We start from the raw sequence: 5,691 nt of genomic DNA on the forward strand, positions 1-5,691 counted from the left end.
AGGGTCTCTCTCTCTCTCTCTCTCTCTCTCTCTCCCTCCCTCCCCCCGTATTTTCCAGGAGCAAGTGTTTTACCAGTTTAGGATGAGAGAACCTGATATTTAGCCACCTGCACCAGCTTAATGTAACAATTTTTCCACCAACGTAGCTTCAAAAATCTAATTACTTTCTCCTTCAGTTATTTTCCGTGTTTATTCTCCCCTGTGAAAGGTTACCACTAGCAAACAAGTCTGTCAGGTAATATCTAGCGTTCCATCCAGGACTTAATAGTGTGGGTCCCCGGATGATCCAGGATGAAGGAATTTGTCTTCAAAGTGTCAGAGGAGAGAGATAAAGTCTCCACTGTCAACATTAAATCTTTGATAGTAGCTCAAAAATAATTGAAATAAAAAATACCAGATACGAATGCACATGCACCATCTTTCACAACCGAAAGTAAAATCCTAAGACTGCTAAATGGAGATGCCATGGAGCTTGTCAGGGATACACTGCCAGTGGGACCAAGTCCTGAGAGGATAAGAGTAAAGTGGGTGACGGGCAGTCTTATACAAGATGCAGAAATACAAAGGGAAGAAAGCAGAAAGGAGAAACTGTTGAAGGTGAAAAAATTTTGTACTGAAAGAAGCCATGAAAGAGTTAGTATAGGTGTAAGAAGCTTGACTAGGAGAAAATATTAAAGCAAGGATGATATATAGGCCATGGACATGCTAAGATTTCCTTTTTTCAGTATTTTATAGTATTTATTGTTAGTTTGTATTTTTGATTAGCACATGTTTGCAACACATAGTGATCACATTTACTATGCAGAGTTGGTACGTGTATACAACACATCTTAACTCTTTTCTCATCTCCTACCCTCACCTCCCTCCCTGCTCCTTCCAAGTCTTGGACCCCTTCTCATTTGCAAAACTTCTATTTCCATTTTCCCCTTCAGTTCATACTTTTTATCCCCTTCCTCTCTATTTCATTCCTTCTCTCTTCAACTCTTGTTCTAAACTGAACTAATGAGTAGCCCGTATGACCAGTGTCCATTTGCTCCTAACACAGTGTACAAAATTTGGGGGGAGGGAGTTAATGGATCAGAGAAGAAAGAATTCCAGTTCTCCTGGTAATTGATGGGGTGACCTTGAGAAGGTCATTCATTTTCTCTAGGCTTCTACAAAAAGGCAGGCTTAGACTGCATCATCTTTTAGGGTTTTTAAAGTTATAGGTGTATCCTCAGAAACTGATACAAAGAAGTATCAGGGGCCTTTAATATATACTTTCCTTAATAATTTTTCATCAAAACATTTTACTGTGATGGATTTGGGCTGCTTTGTTTTCTAGTGCAGAAATATGGATTATATAATACATGTATCTTCATCATCAATCATTTACTATATACAAAACAAACTGTAAATATAAATATGTATGATTCACAGAGAACCTGGATCCAAGCCTAATTTTGTATGGAAATCATTACTTCAGACACATACTGAGCTAAATTTTGTATATAATTTTACCCCCTGTGTACTCATTTTTGGATAAATGGCATATTTACCTCTCTCAGGAAGAAAAGAGACTTTGTCACCAAATATTTGTGTAGCAACTAAAATATTACATCAGCAGCTTTAAAAGATCCAACATTAACTCCAGTGCTAAACCTGATGGCATTTTAACTTAATTTTCTCTATCCTAGTTTCAAAACAACAATCTAAATACTGAGGTTATGATAATTCAAAAACAATCTACAAAACCGATTCTGGAAACCTTCGTGCTTCTTTTAGAAATGCTATGGACATTTATCTTTAGAATCAAATCCCTCACTTAAGAGATAAGTGATACTAGTGTATCTGCCCGCAATTAGCTTTAAATGTCAGTCACTACTTAGTGGAAGCAGAAATTATTAAGAATATAAACTGACCCTGCTATCACACAGGTAAGGAAACCAAGGGGATACAATCCTGCTTTCACTCCCTCTTAATTGTCTTAGAGTCTATTGATCAAACATCTATTTGGATACGTTACCTTACCAGTTGCTTACAGGAAGATACAGGACAAAGAAAATATGGTTTCCATTCTCAAGATTGAAAGCAACAAGACAATTGAGCCAATGTCTGCTGCCTCACCAAATAGCTTGGTGCCTGGTATGTAGCAAGGACTCCCTTGGGACTGCGTGTGAGCGAGGGCTCTCATCCCTCTACTCTCTATTGCTTTGCTTGACTCATCACTTTCTGAGCACAGACTGTGTATCAGATGCACGAGCTTGTCCATGGGAATCTCAATTTGGTAGACATTGCCTTGGTAAGGGAATTGCTCTCCTTCCTAACCGCTGCTGGGAAAGGGACCTGGAGCCCTCCCTGGATAACCTGTAAAAGGCTGGCTGATAAGTGTGGTGAATGAGTTTTCAGGAGCTGAGTTGGGACGGTGTTCAGATGCACAAATATGAAGATGAACTAATTACAGTGAGGAACTGGCAAGGGAAGAAGATGCTTACTAATGTGTACTGAGCATAGCATTTAACCAGCACTAGCTTCTTCATAACAAACAAGTGAAGTTAAAAACAGTTCTCCCCTCTGAAGAGGAGAGCATACGGGCAGAAAGGATTAACTGGTTTTGTTCTAGATTGCGCAACTTCTGTAAACACAAGGCGGGGTCAGACCTTTTCTTCCTATCTCATTATTCCAAATGCTGCATCAGGACAAATGAAGAAACTGAGCTGAAGGCAGACACGACATCAACTGTGGTGCAATGGAAACAGAAAGCATCCGATGCTCTTTCCCAGGGCAAGCAGGAAAAGGAAACAAGCAGCTGATCGGCAAACAGTAGGCTGTTCCAGACCAGTGTGGCTCAGGAGCTGTGCTGAGTCCAAAGGAGTTACGAAGCCAGAACAGGTACATGGCCCAAGCCAGAGGTTGCAGCTAGGATTCTTGCCCTAGAGAACAACTGGACTTACTGGGCTTCTTGGAGACAGCAGACTGTTTAAAACAAACAAAGAAACAAATAAAAAACAGTCAAGTTCCTTTTGGGCAGGGCCTTGGGAAGAGAAGCCCGGCAAACGGAAATGAACTTGAAGGACCAGGTGAAATCCTACTTGGAAGCACCGCCCAGACCTGCAGCAGCTTTTACCACTTGACTTTGAGTAAACAGGAGAGGTGAAGTAGGGATTTAGCGATCTTGCAATGCAGGTTTTTGAACTAACGCTGTTTGTTTTATGTTGTTTTGTATACACTAAGCAATGGCCATATAACCCTCATGGTTAGGGTTGAGTATTATTCTTGCTCTAATGTCCTTACTTCGTTCCATTTCTATGATGAAAATTTAACAAATACAGATGATTGAATAAATATACTTATTACATCTTACATACATGGGAATTTTAATTACATCACTAATAGGAAATCAAATTTAGCCTGGTTCCTTCATTCTTTAACAAAGACCTGAAGCTCAGAGTACACATTTAGTATTTGTTCAGTGAATGACCAGGGATACCCAATTTAGCTGCCCTTATGTTTGCCATTCATGAAAAGCACAGTGAGGGTGATTTTCAGTTCCTCACTCTGTTTGTGGTGCTGCACAGACCAGCAACTTTACAGTAGACAGGCCTTTGTCTGGAGTTTACAAATCCAGATTGAATTTGAGATGTTTCAAGTCCTACAAAAACACTTCTTTTTATCTATTTAGTAAACCAGAGGCATATTTTTAAAGAAAAGTCATACATTTAAATAGATAGATGTACACACATATATAGCCCTCCCCCAGCAAATTTAATTTATGACAACCTACTACTGCTGAGGTCACCTGTCTCATTCTATACATTCCTTCAAAAACAAAACTCATCAGGAAACGACAGGAGGCACCGCCACGGAGGCTGTCCTCTACAACCTTCCATTACTCACAAGAAAATTCGTCATCCAGCTGTGCCACTCTCCAGCTGAAAAAACTGGATTTTGCATCGCTTCTCAACATGCTCCAGGAATTGAACAACGTTAACAAATATCTGCTCTTAAAGCTCGTGCTGGAAAAAATGTAGTATTCATCTGAATGCTCTGTTGGTACCACCATCTTCTCTAATTTCAGCCTTAAAATGTCTGGTTCTCACATTTACATACCAGAGACTAAACGCAACAAATACTACAGAATGGGGAGATTTTGCTCCGAGACCTTGCAGCAACGAGTTCCTTACTAAACTGAACTTCTTGTTCCACCTCTGTCTTAACTAACAAATCATTAATTTAAGATCTTCTAACAAGTAACTGAGAAACTAAATATTTCAAATGCTCCTAAGACTCTCTATAGCAAATACAAATTTATGACATAATGACTATTAAAGCCTCAACCTAGCTTTACAAATGTAATCTATGGTCAGTTTTGCCAAAGGTTATGCTAAATTTACCAACAATAACAGAGAAATGTAATGCATAAAGGCAATGTATTTTTTCAATGTCACTGCATGAGAACAGTTACACACAGCGTGAGAACTATTATAAATGCATTCACAAAGTGCCCCCCAAAAGATTTCATGGTATGCTCCTGAACCCTATCAAGCAATTTCTGTTATTTTCTCTTTTAAAAAACACAAAAAGACAAAAATTAAAGGCATATTGCCTGCATGCAGTGCTAATCCATAATGTAAAAAATCCTGACAAACTAAAATTGAAAAGAAAGCAGTAGTATTATAGGCATATAAAATGTAGCTTTCGTTTGGGACAACTTTGTAATGGACTAGTAATATTAAAGACTTTAAAACAATAATGGCCTAATTTTTCCTATCACCTCAAAAAATTTATTGGGAGTAATCCGTATAAGTCATTAGCCTGGCAATTCTCATCCCTATAGTAGAAGCTGCTCTTATCTTTAAATTACTCATTCATTTTTTCAACAAATATGCATTTCAGCATTAACCAGGTGATTTGTTGAGAAGACACAGTGGCAAACAGGCAGACATGGCTTTCACCTCAGGCAGCTGGCAGTTCAGATCAATTTTTGCAATTCTAGACCAGCATGATCACCTACAGCATTTGAAACTGGTCCCTACAACAGCTCTCAACAGTAATTATATTCACTATTTGCATAAGAAAAGCACAGAGACATTCCCAAAATCATACAACTATTATTAGTGGTAAGAATGGGCCATGTTTCTCTCTCCCCGCTGGCTTCTAGACTTGGCTAAAATCTGAGAAAGTCACCTCTCATTGATGCCAAAGTTGTGAGTTTAAATCTGAATGGAGCTACTAATGTCAGAAATATGGTAGTTAAGAAAAGGACCTCAATGTTGGCTGTTGGTGCGAGTGCAGACTGGTGCAACCACTATGGAAATCAGCATGGAGATTCTTCAAAAAGCTAGAATTGGAAGTTCCATTCAATTTAGCTATTCCCCTACTGGGTATTTTCCCAGAAAAATTGAAAAGGTCATGTTACAGAGAAATATATGCACCCATGTTCATCGCAGCACAATTTGTGACAGCTAAATCTTGGAAACAACAAAAATCATCAATTGCAGAGAGGATAAAAAATATGTAGTATTTTTATATAATGGAATAAAAAGGATGGTCTTGAGGCTTTATAGGTAAATGGAGGCAAATGGAGGCAAAATAAACAACATTAATATGAGTAAATATCACATTGTCTCTCTGGTGTAAGAAACAAAAACAGAATAATGGGATCCAAAACGTATAATAGATACTGTGAAAGCAAAAGGGAAGGAAAGTGCT

The sequence above is a fragment of the Cavia porcellus genome, unplaced genomic scaffold, assembly GCF_034190915.1.
Source record: "Cavia porcellus strain 051 isolate PalLab524CR breed Dunkin Hartley unplaced genomic scaffold, mCavPor4.1 scaffold_2, whole genome shotgun sequence".
Classification (NCBI taxonomy): domain Eukaryota; kingdom Metazoa; phylum Chordata; class Mammalia; order Rodentia; family Caviidae; genus Cavia; species Cavia porcellus.